The sequence below is a fragment of the Cheilinus undulatus genome, linkage group 4, assembly GCF_018320785.1.
Source record: "Cheilinus undulatus linkage group 4, ASM1832078v1, whole genome shotgun sequence".
In the NCBI taxonomy this organism is placed as follows: Eukaryota; Metazoa; Chordata; class Actinopteri; order Labriformes; family Labridae; genus Cheilinus; species Cheilinus undulatus.
In genome coordinates this window covers 46214300-46227136 of record NC_054868.1, presented here as the reverse complement: position 1 = coordinate 46227136, position 12837 = coordinate 46214300, and the positions used below count along the sequence as shown (strand labels likewise).

General features: G+C 39.2%; 1 protein-coding gene across 1 annotated transcript in view; it reads left to right on the top strand.

Annotated features, from left to right (window-relative positions):
- Positions 1-12837, top strand: part of col5a3b (collagen, type V, alpha 3b) — a 103041-nt gene that overhangs the window by 26697 nt on the left and 63507 nt on the right. The gene's annotated exons all lie outside the window — the stretch shown is intronic.

Here is a 12837-nt window from a genome sequence, read left to right as displayed (position 1 = left end):
AGCATAATAGTTAGCAGCTGCTCTTAATCATCACATAGGCTATGTCATGGTTTTTGCAAAACATTTTTTAATCACTATGTACATATTTTTTTGTTTTTGGCAGTTTTACCTGCTCTGTAATGATTGCATGCAACTCTATCTTGATTAGGCTGTGTTAAGACTGTGTTATGGCCCACAAGGAAATGAACAATTGTTGATCCTCTTCTAAAGTATCAGTTCTCTGTATAATCAGTGAGTTTGTTTTAAGTTTAGAGGACTCTACGTGAAGTGAGAGCTTTTTTACTGTGCACTACCCTCTTTTTTCACCAAAGTTAAAGTTTGTCACTACTTTCAGAGCAGCTGAAAACTGCACATGCTCTTCCTGATTTCCTTTACATCATCGGGAAAAATATAGTTCCTTAAAAAGTTTTATTAAAAGAAGAAAAGTGTTCCCTTTTTCAGTCAGCTTTCATTCGATCAATGAGTTTCTTTTTAAGTGAAATGAAGGACTTTATAAGATGAACTTTTTTCTTAGTAAAGGAAATTGCTATTGCAAGCACCTTTAAGTTGTTTTTCATCACTGTTGTGTTAAAAATGAACCTAGAACAGTTTTGATCAGCAGCTTGTGGAACAGAACTTGCTGATGGCAAACTATCGCCCTTTTCCTCTTCTCCTCCCTTTCCTCTTTCCTCACTGCACTACCTGACTCTAGCCAAGGCCAAAATGGTTATTTTTGGCTTATACTGGATTTTATACCCCATTATAGCCCTCGGCAAGGCAAAATAATAACATTGTGCATCATTTTGCACTGCAAGCAAAATAGTGCAAATTTAGAGAGACGACTTCCACATAAATGTAGGGCTAACGGCAAACACCAGACATCTCAGATGCAAAAACAAAGACTTGAAAACATGACGAGTCATGTCTCACCTCATTTTTAGGACCATCGGTAGTTCAGAGAAAGCCATGCTCCTTCCTGTGAGAGGTAAGTTTTTCCATGAGTAAAGATTAAGAGATAATCTGATTGTGAATTGGGCCAGTCCCAATACAAACCAACTGATGTTTCATATAACAATTTAGCCTGTACTGATGTTTTTTTCAGTACTGTTTCTGGTGTAAGACTCTAAGTATGCCAACATTTTCTCTCACATTTGGCCATAAACAGATCAGTCTTAGTGGTCACTTCTTCTCTGTCATAGATATGGTTTCAGTCAGCAGTAATAGAACAAATGCCAACATAAAATTGATTGGACACTATGGATAAACATTGGCAACTGAGATCTGATCATTCATCATGATTTGGCTGACAGCCTGTATTAAACTGATGCATTAGGGCATTCCTAAACTAACGATATGCTAATGTGTTGATGTGTAAAGGATGTAGGGGCTGTAGGAACCAAAGTCTTATATGTGGTACCAGATTGTGATACATAGAGATACACTGATTGCGAAAATTAGGTGTTTAGATCCAACAATTAGTGTTTGTATCATTTCTTTTTTTGAGACTCCCGCTATGCTGACATTTTCTTGCATGTTTGTCCATGCAAACAGATCAGCGTTCAGCAAACAAATGACTTCTTCTGCCTAGCAACAAGACCTCTTCTTTGATTCAGCAGTCAGATGAACTATGATGTCATTAAATTGATTTGACACAACAGATGGTTAGCTCTCAGTTATTGGAGCAAGTCCTGATGGCTTTGGCTTCTGATATTTGTTCATGACACGTTATTTGCAGATGGCCGATGTTTGTCAAGAGGGCCAGTATGAGCCAATACCATTGTTTCTTCTGCATAATATGACATACACTATATGGACAAATGTATACAGCTGCCTGACCATTACACCAACAGAGACTGTAAGGACATTGTTTTAAAATGCATGTGCTTTTATATGGAATTGGTCCTCCTTGTTCAGCTATAACAGTCTTGACTCATCTTGGAAGGCTTTCCACAAGATTTTGGAGTGTTTTTGTGGTGATTAGTGCCCATTCATTCTGTAGGGCATATATGAGCTCGGGCACTGATGTTACATGAGAAGGCCTGGCTCGCAAATTTCCATTCCAGCTCATCCCAAAGGTGCTCAGTGAGGTTAAGGTCAGGGCTCTGAGTGGGCCAGTCAAGTTCTTCCACATCAAACTCATCAAACCATGTCTTTATAGTTCTTGCTTTATGCACTTGGGTGCAGTCATGTTGGAATAGAAAAGAGCCTTCCCCAAATTGTTACCACAATGTTGGAAGCATGGCATTGTCCACAAAGTCTTGGTATCCTGAAGCATAAAGATTGGCCTTCACTGGAGATAAGAGGCCTAGTCCAAACCCTGAAAAACTGCCCCATACCATTATCCCCCCTCCACCAAACTTCACAGCTGGTACAATGCAGTCAGGCAGGTAACGTTCACCTGGCATCTGCCAAATCCAGACTGGCCAAACAGAGAAGCCTGATTGAACAGATTAGTATGAGTCTTTCAGCCACTCTATAGTATGTTGATGCAAAATATCAAGGGAGTGTACTTTATATTTCAAAAGTTTCCGTCTTTTTTTGCAGATTTTTCCCCCCTTTATTCAGACAGGACAGTGGATAGAGAAGGAAACTGAGCAGAGAGGGAGAGTGGGAAATGACAAGTGGGACAGGAGCCACAGGTCAAGCTTGAACCCCTCCAAGGCTCTGTTCCTGACATAACCATGAGGCTACTGGTCCGCACATTTCAAAAATTTCTGAGAGCTCACATAACTATTACAAGTACACAAAGGTCAAAGTTAATATTCATCTTCATCACCACTAAATACGTTTGAGGCTTCAAGCCTGGAATAGTTGTTGGAGGAAGTCCCGATGGCCTTGTCAGCTGATCTGACCCAGTGGATTGTCCATTAATCTTAGGTTTCTATCTATCTATCTATCTATCTATCTATCTATCTATCTATCTATCTATCTATCTATCTATCTATCTATCTATCTACCATCTATCTATCTATCTATCTATCTATCTATCTATCTATCTATCCATCTATCTATCTATCTACCCATCTATCTATCTATCTATCTATCCATCTACCCATCTATCTATCTATCTATCTACCCATCTATCTATCTATCTACCATCTATCTATCTATCTATCTATCTATCTATCTATCTATCTACCCATCTATCTATCTATCTACCCATCTATCTATCTATCTATCTATCTATCTATCTATCTATCTATCTATCTATCTATCTATCTATCTACCATCTATCTATCTATCTATCTATCTATCTATCTATCTATCTATCTATCTATCTATCTATCTATCTATCTATCTATCTATCCATCTATCTATCTTTCTATCTATTTATCTATGTCGATTCTTGTAGTGGATTTTTCTGTTGTAAGTACCGTCGCTCTGCTTTATGTCAATGCTTACATTGACATACTCTGCGTGTGTGTGCATGTTGATCGTGGTGCCCCTCTCACCAAAGTTTAGAGCCTCAGGATACTAGCAGCATGGAGACTGATGGAGACCAGAACCACCACCATGTGTATGCACTCCAAACTCGATCTGCTCTGCGTGTACGTGCAGGACTCACATGCTCGTCATATAGATGCTTTTTTTGTGCTCATACATTCGCATGCATCAACAGTAGAGAGGGAAAAACTGAGGTGTCTAAGGGCATACGAAGAAAGAGCAAAGTTTCCATGCCTCGTCTTGTTCTCTGCTGCATTCAGCTGTCAGTGCTGCCGATCATTTCTTGGTATGTGAGACTGAAACCCCTCGTCTTCAACGTACTGCTCTTTTTAAAAGCACTCTTCCTGTTGTAGCATCATTCTTTTAAAAAATCACATTAAGGAAGTCTTGGCTGTACCATTGGGCTGGATATCATGCAGACTTTTATTTTACATGCAGTTTAAAATTAATAACTGTGTTGATCCCTTAAACAATAATATTTTCTGTGCTATATTAAGATTAAAAGGTTCATTAGCTTAGCAGCTCCATGTTTCTTGTAACAGCCAGAACATGCAAACATGCTAAACTACTGAGATGAAATGTACCAGCATGTGATCACCAGGAGCTTCCTTGAAGCCTAATTATGGGGATAGAGGATGTTAAAAGCTAGTCATGCTAATGTATAACATAAAAAATAAAACCTATTTAGTTCAGCTCAATCCGAAGATTTTTTTCTGGACACAACAGCATAATCAGTTTTACATTGTGAGAAATAAAGAGTGGATTAAAATGTGTAGTTGCATGTCCTCTGTGGGCTTCTGTACATATCAGAAGGCGTTTTTCCATGAAAACATTTTAAATTAGCAGTGATACACCCTGAGATTGTTTCCCATATTTACAAGTGAGTGTCATTTCCACAAGATCCCCAAAAATCAACTTATTTCATAGGATAGGTGGCATACAGTAGGTTGTTTTTGACATTTTGATAGATAAGTTTGTTTATCCACTTGCCAAAGATTAGATTAGATCAGATCAGATCAGATTAGAGATTAGACTCATTTTAACTGTCATTGAACAAGTTCAAGTACAAGCACAAGGATTTAGATTTAATCTCTATCCAGAGGGGGAAAAACTTGAAAAGGAAACCCTGCATATTAGGACATGTTTGTTGTATTTTAGTAACATGATTGATTCAATGTCCATTTTTCTGCATGTACTCTGGGTAGTAATGTCAAGTAGCTGCCGCCATATACTAAAGACATTAATGTTGATGAAATAAACTTACTAAAATAAACAGATACAGTGCAACAGCTGTTGCAGATGCTGAAAGAGTAGAAATAAAGTTGAAATGTACGGGATAAACAGGTGGATTTTATTATAAATATAAAGTCTATAACCAAATGTAGATGCTTTTACATTCATACTGTATGCACATGCTGGATATAGTTTTGCATGTTTATAGTAGGGATATAGTAGGGATGTACAATATTGTCAGCATGATATCAATATCTACAGATATAAGCTTGAAAAGTTAGGGCCTATGTCCATAGCCATTTTTTTTTAGCGCTGGTGATGCTTATTTTTAATTCAAAACCAATGTCGTCCAGCGTTCTGAGCCATCCGCTGTTTTTGTCGCTGTGCTTCAAGCGCTCTAGGTTGAAAATTGTTCCACTTTTAGAACAGTGCTGCGCTCATCAGTGTCACTTTTCCCTCATTTGCCAATCAAAATCAAGGAGGGGCAGGACTTCTGACAATAGCAGAAGAGAGACCAGTCTGACTCGTCTTCATCGTTTTTCTAGGGTAGTTTTCAGGTCTACAGCTCCTGCTTGTGTCAGGGCAGGACTCCTTTACATTGTTTGTTATTTCCTTAAAATATGGAAATATGGAGCATGTAGAGTAATTTTAAAATGTCACATATTCTACTGGGGAAAGCAGGTTTAATTTTTGTAACATAGCAACAACAAGCACTGGGGAGGAGCACTGAGGTCCTGAGCGCTTCCAGCGGCTTGTCTTCATTTTAACCAAATCTGTTATTTTTTTTAACCAAATTACTGTTATTGTTATTATTATTATTATTGCTAGTGTTGATTATATTGTATTGGAGTATTGTTTTCACATGATATACCTAACTTTTGTTATATATTGCTAATTGCTTGTCTCTATCCTGTTGAACTGTTATAATAACAAAATTTCCCCCGGTCTTCTCTTCTCTTAGCTTAGCTTAGCTTAGCTTAGCTGAGCTTAGCTTAGCTTAGCTTACATCCTGTTGCAAATGCTAAACTGTCAGCTTTGTTTGTGTTGTCTTCATTTGGACCATGCTTGCTAGCTGGTGAGCTAGATCAACTTTCATGAACTCCATCTCTTTGCCTGTCTCTAGAGCAGAATCGTTGGACTTTGTAATGCCACTTTAGAAATCATTGGACTACCTCACTGAGACTATGTCCATGTTTTATATGGCGTTTGCTCCGGTCACATATTTAGAGCAAAGATCTGAGTGTGACATCCATATTTCCACTCAGCATAGATACTCATTTTAGCCTTTGATCAAACAATAGCAGAGGAAGTGAGCAAAGACTAATATGAGGTCAGTTGGTTATTACCTGTTACTTAGGAGTGTCACAGGATATTTTCTTGCAACAGTTATTAGACAGCCCTATCATTACGCTGCCATGACTGAACTAAAAGGAATTTGCTTTGGTGACCTGAATAAAACCAAAACAGAGCAGCGACCTCAGGAGACCCTAAAACCACACTGAGTCATGAAGAGTGTAAGCTGTTAATCTGTTTACTAATCCATGAGAACACGATTAATAATTCAAGCAGATGTTTTCACCCGTAAATATTGATTCTTGTCAGGTTTAGGAGGAGTGTGATGCCATATTTGATGGCAGTGTATTTTTTGGTTTTATATACACAAAATGTTAACCTGCCAGTGTAAGCACACTCCTCAGGTCAGATCAGGCCGAGGCTTACAAAGAAAACATGAACACATAGGTGTGGTGTAGCTGCAGGTATGATAAACTGCAATGCTTGATATCATACAAGTTCTTTTATTTTCCTAGGGCTACATCCAAAAATGCAAAGTACTACAAATCAATATGCACCATCCTTCATCATACTTCTGTGATAATATCCAGCATGGTGTTTATTTGTGCATGCATCTTTTTGATTAGCTACTCAGTGTGTCTCAAAGTGGAGCCTCCATGCTGGATGTAAATGCATGATTGTGTAGTAACCAAAGCAACACAGCATGAGCTACTTTAAAATATATTTTGCAATTAGCAAGTGGAGCCCAAAGCTGACATGCATCCAAGACTTTCATTTACTCTGTCATAAGGAGCCGTCCCATCCTGAGTTCTCAACTGAAGATCGGAAAATATGTAGAAACACATGAGATGTATAAAAACATGGATATCAAGTGTTCCACTGTGGTTGTCCTCCCCTCATTAAATCTGTATTGAAAGTGTTTCAGAGCACAAAACAAACAGAAACAGGCCTGACACACCTCATTAGTGTGGTCAACATTGGCCAGGCTGTTGTTTTTGTTTCTAGATCACCAGGAAACATCATGTTTTTGAGAGAACAAGCTTTGTCATTGAGATTCAGCAAGCCTAGATCTTGACAAAAGAACTGGAATTAACTTGTTATGACAGGAAAACCAGTTAATCACAAAGTGTCCTCATCACAGAAAGCTAGTATCAGATATCTTGTGGCATTGCGCAGTGACTGACTGCCTGTCCACATTCAACCATTCTCTCGTAAATATTAGACGTCAGGTGCTTTCATTTTTAAAGGTGGAGAAAAGGAAGAGTGGTGATTTGTGTTGTTGGGCCTTTATTGGCAGTGAGCTGAATAAAGTTTTGTCCCTGTGGTAATGCAAATCAATGCACAGCACCATCCATCACAGGGATGGGTGTTATTAAATTGCCACTAGCTTTACCTTGTAAAACAAGCAAAAGCTCTGTAGCGTGATAAAACAGACAGAAAATCAAGAAGTGTTGTCTTGTAAGAAACTTAAAGCTTCTTATTGATCTCCCTCAATCCTTGTTCTTGTCTTTACCAAGCGGTTGAAAGAAGAAGCCAAAGCAGAAGTCCAAAAACCTGCAGTTTCTGAGTGTCCACTTAAAGCTGGGAGTAGAAGCACCAGGAGTCATAATCACAGCCCCAATGATGAAACAAATAAATAATATTATAGCCAGATTCAAAAAATATTTGGATTTTTTTATGGGCACACACTGAATGCTTTTTATAACTCATCCGTTTTGGTATTAAGAAAGAGATTCATAATTAGAGGTGTGGCTGACATGACTGCAGGCCAGGATGTTGTAGCTGTTTGTCAGGAGGCTTAAAACCTGCCTCTACTCCACCTTTTTTGTCTGTTAGTAGGCTGACTAAAGATTGATTTATTGTTCTCAATATGGGGGCTGCTGCAGAAGCTTCCTTCAATAATCAAACTGGTGATATCACCCCGGCTTGGATTGTTGTTGGCTTAGGGCTTATGTGGAAACCTTTTTAGAATAATTAAGTGTTGTTGACATTAATCTACAATTGTTTTGGTCACTTCCTGTTAGACGGTTTAGTCTTGTTGCCAGTAAAGCATCGAGGAAGCTCCTTTCTGTAATTAGAATGCACTTCAGTTACTTTTGGTTACGTTGGCTGAGGAGATACTTGGAATATCTTGAAAAGTAGACATGAAAAATGATCGAGACCAGTAAAAAGCGTGTTCATATATCAGGCATAGCAAAGATTTCATTTCATGCGCAACATCTTTATTACTGAAGCTGCAGGGATCAATCAGAGCACAGTGAAAACAAAATGTGCTGAATCCTAACTTTTGCGGCCTTTTCTCAGCCCATAAAGTACAAGTTATAGTTATAATTGCAGAGTTTTGCTGTATCAGTAGATAACATGAGAAACAGCGCTGACAGAGAATCAGCAGGCGAGCTGGCAGTCAGACAGATGGACAACTGAAAAAAAATGGGCAGCTAATACATCTGGCACTCAGACACAGACGTTATGCCAACCCCTAATGTGCATGCACATGCACGTGTGTGTTAGTGTGTGTTGAAAGGTGCGAGACAGATGGAGAGTTTACGTAAGCTGCAAAAATACGTGTGAAAAGAAGCCACACCAGTAGAGGCTTGCCCTCCTCTGCTCTCCACTACCATCTATTATTTCCTCTTTTCTGCCTCCTCTATGTTCTCAATCTAAATGTGCTGCACGTTTTTCTTCCAGACTCGTCTTAAACATCCCATCTTTTTCTGCTTAGTCCACCTCTCATGACCGTCCAGAAGAATGTGTGCCTACATATGATTTGCATTTCGGCTCAAGCTGCAGCTCCGGCTGCATCTTCAGCATTCCAAATGCCTCTTTTCCTTCTCATGTGTTTTTGCATGCTCTCAGGCTGCAACATTATTGAACACATGTATTCTTTATTGCCCTCTGGTATCAGTGATGCAGACTGATGCATTTAGGTGTTAACGTGTGTTTACACCGAGCTGTGTCCTCAAGAGACACCAGCATCCAGCAGAGGGTGAGACAGACAAAAAGCACATGGTCTAACTGATAAACTTTTTCATTAGCATGTTTACAAGGTAGTTTAATCACAAGGCCAGCATGTCTGAGAGGTTACATCACAGAAAAACACACGGTTGTTTACATTTAAAGAAAGTTTTCAGTTTGTTGGTGCATTTATTCTGATGAGACCAGCACCTTTAACATTTTTAAATCAAAAAAATGGTGCACAGTTAATCTGATTGCCTCACTGTAAGAAAAAGACTTTCTGTCAATGGAGAGGAAACATCAGGCTTTACTCAAACATAGCTCTCATAACTTTGTAAAACACTGCTTTCCAGGTACAACATGTTGGCGAAGCGAAGCGCGAATGCTTCCAAACAGCTGACTCTTAAGCTCCGTCCAAGGTAGCTACTTCCTTTTACTTTTTGGCAAAAATGGCCGCCTGGAACACTGCTGATTTCATGTGCAGCCCTGCTGCTCAAGATACTGAAATCTGAATAGGACTGATGCTCCATATCAGTATGTATATTGTTTTTATTTTATACAATTATTAATCCAGAGGGTAATTCAACTTTTCACTCTTAATTTGAGAGACAATTTACACATCACATCAGCCACAGTTAAATAGAGGTTGTTTGAAGATGTCACAGCAAGGCATATTCTTTCCACATGGGGGGCAGGAAGTGATTTCAGCATAGCAAAATGCTATCAAAATGCCAAAACGGTGTCTGAAAGTACGGGTTTGGTCCAACCAAAGGCGAGCGACCTCGCCCACCGGAAATGTGTCCAGAGCACTGCGCCGCGGCGCACAGCCTTGATCAGCAGGGAGATATCATGGGAGAACTGCGAGTTTACGCAGGAATAGTATGTCAACAGGGGACTATTTTACCTTTGGGGCTTAATTTATCATCCTTTCCGTTATAAGTCCACGATATTATTGCTTCCACCATTGGTTGAGTACATTAGGAAGTTAAACGGTTAATGTGTGCTTAAAGGATCTGTGGTTTTATGTAAAATCCTTTGGCTAAATATCTCCAAAAGGTAACTTTTCCTCATCAATGGCGCTGTTGTAACACTTTGACCCTCTGACCTCTCGGTGACCCTTTGCTCTCACTGCAGGATGAGATATAATGTTGATAAAGTGATGGTCAGGTGTCTGTGCTGTATAAGAACTGGATATTCTACGCTTGTGACTTCCTCTTCTGGAGCTTTCTGATTGACGGGTATTGACAGCTGAAAATAGACCTGCAGCGTATCTTGAACGAAGCGACAAACAATGCTCTGTTTCCACCAAGCAGTGCGGTTTGTTTCAGTAGAGTTTGTCACGGTAAACCCTGATCTTGATTGTGTTTTTCATTCCAGCCTTACAAGTTTTAAAGGGAAACCCATCTGTTTTTAGAGATCCAGATCATTTTGCTCAGCTCAGCTGCAAGAGCTGGTCTTTGTCTTCTAAACATCTCCTTAATTCATATTAGTCTTAGATTTTGAATTTCTATTAAATCAGTTCAGACATGGAAGAAAGGAAAGTGGTTCCCAAACAGTTGCCAGGTCCTGTGGGTCGCATTAAACAGCTGTCTTGTGAAACCAACTAATTTGTGAAAGCACATAGTTATAACTTGGTTGATGATATATCACCTTTTGCCATTAAAAGCATGCTTATAACAGAAAGAGGTTGAAAAGCTGTGAAAGAGGCACCACTAGCCCCTTAGCTCAGACTCCTCGAGACATTTGTCTCCCTTCTCCCTACTGGAAAAAAAATCAAGTTTTTGCAAAGGTTAGGAATCATACATAATTTATATAGAAATTTTCTGGTAACTGCTGAGTGCAGATTCATTTAAGAGCTTCAGTGTACCAACTTTTCTCCACTCCGATTAATTCTGGTAGGCAGGAGATATGCCTCATATCTTCCGGCAGCCTATTGCTAACAAAAATTCTTTATAGCCTGCACACTGAGCTTGTTTGCATTGAATGTAATAAAAATGTAAGAGGAGGTTAATAAAGAAGATTTGGTGTCAAAGAAATGGAAATCCAGACCGAAAGGAGACTGAAACTTCATGAAGTTTACATGTTTTTGCTTTTAGAAATTGTCATTTACATGCATTGTAACAGTACTTGGGATGGACATTAGTATCAGCGTAAAACTGATGGCAAATAACAGCTTGAAAAGTGAATTGTCAGTATCAGCAACTATAACATTTCTACAAATCTTAACAGATGATATATTGGCTCTACATATTGGCAGTAAGGGGTGTGAATATTGACTTAAAGAGTTTTTTTTTAAATTCTAAAAAAAAATCTACAAGCTGGACCAGAATGGTCATCTAAGTTTGTTAGCTTGATGCTAAAACATAATGGAAATTCCTGTTAATAGGCTAACAGACTTAGTATTGCTTCATGCACAGTTTAACTCAAGAATCGGCCTATTTCACAGAACAATACTAAGTCAAGAGAAGTTAAATTAGTTTGTGGTACCTCAGCTGTGTCTTCGGAAATAACTGTTGCCTCCTTAGGCCTTAGTAGGCCTCTGCTTCAGCCTTAAAGTGTTAGAATGCATTTATTGTTTTGGTTATTGCATCATGAGAAAAGGTCGTAGCCTCTGATGTGATTTAAGACTCTTACAGGTGATTGAAAGCTGGCCGAGGCGATGCTCCTGAAGGCTGTTACATAAGAGAAAGAAAGAAACTCAGTGGAAGAAACAGAAGAATTAAAGGATGATTTAGCTGTCACACGCATGGATAAACACAGTTATTACATTTTTGCTTCTGCAGCTTAAGTTGGATTATGTCAAATGTTTGACACGTGCTGCTGAATGCAGAGATATGCTTGTTTGATGCTGGAAAGATATGCACAGGTCACATTTTATTATGTCATACAGATTTGCATCGCAAAGAGCGAAGTGAGCATGCACAGATACCCAGTGGTGTAAAAAGTCCTTGAAAGCCATACTTGAGTAAAAGTAAAGATATCTCACTTAAAATCCACTCAGGTGAAAGTGAAAGTCACCCATTAAAAAATCACTTGAGTAAAAGTCTTAAAGTAGCTCATATTAAATGCACCTAAGTATCAAAAGTAAAAGTACAAAGAAACAGAACAGCTAGGAATAGTTGTTTCTCTCGCAAGCTTTATTTAGTTAAATTTTCGCTCCCTTCACGTCTTGCTCCTCTCCCTCCCTCCCTCCCTTTCTCTCCCTGCTCTTTCCCTTCCTTAAGTAAAGTCCACAAATTTGCGGTTCATCTTCAGCAGAAGTTGGTTTTCAAAATTGCGAGAGTTCAGCCGTGCTCTTCTCGGGCTGAAGTCAAGTCCTGCAATGCTAAATAGTTGTTCACAGGCTGCAGAGGCAGGTAGAGGTGTGTTCAGCCTCACAGACAACTTGCAGACGACAGGGAAAGATTTCAGTTGGTCAGTAGGTCTGTCCTCTTCTGAAGCACAACAAGCAGGAGGTGGTGTGGCGGTATATCCACTATCGCCAGTGAACGAGGCTGCTTCCATCTTGCTGTTGACTGACGAATATTCGCAGGTGTAGTCACAGGTCTCGCTGAGACGAGCCCTCGGCTTCTTCGTCTTCTTTTGAATTTCAGGTAGACTAGACACAACCAAGGCGTATTGTCACTCTCCACAGGTCTTTAGCTCTGGTTAGTCAGCGCCTCAAATTCTGAGCATCAGCTTCACTTGAGAGTGCGAGTTAATCGCGCGAGAACATGCACATGAAATCCATACATGATGAGACAATTCTATTCACATTTTATTTTGTAGTGAGTAACGACGGTGACAATATAAATGTAGTGGAGTAAAAGTATCATTTTTTTCATTTTAATGTAGCGAAGTAAAATTGAAAGTTGCAATAAATATAGAAACTCAAGTAAAGTATAGATACTCTCAAAACCTACTTAAGTACTATAACGAAGTACTTTTACTTTG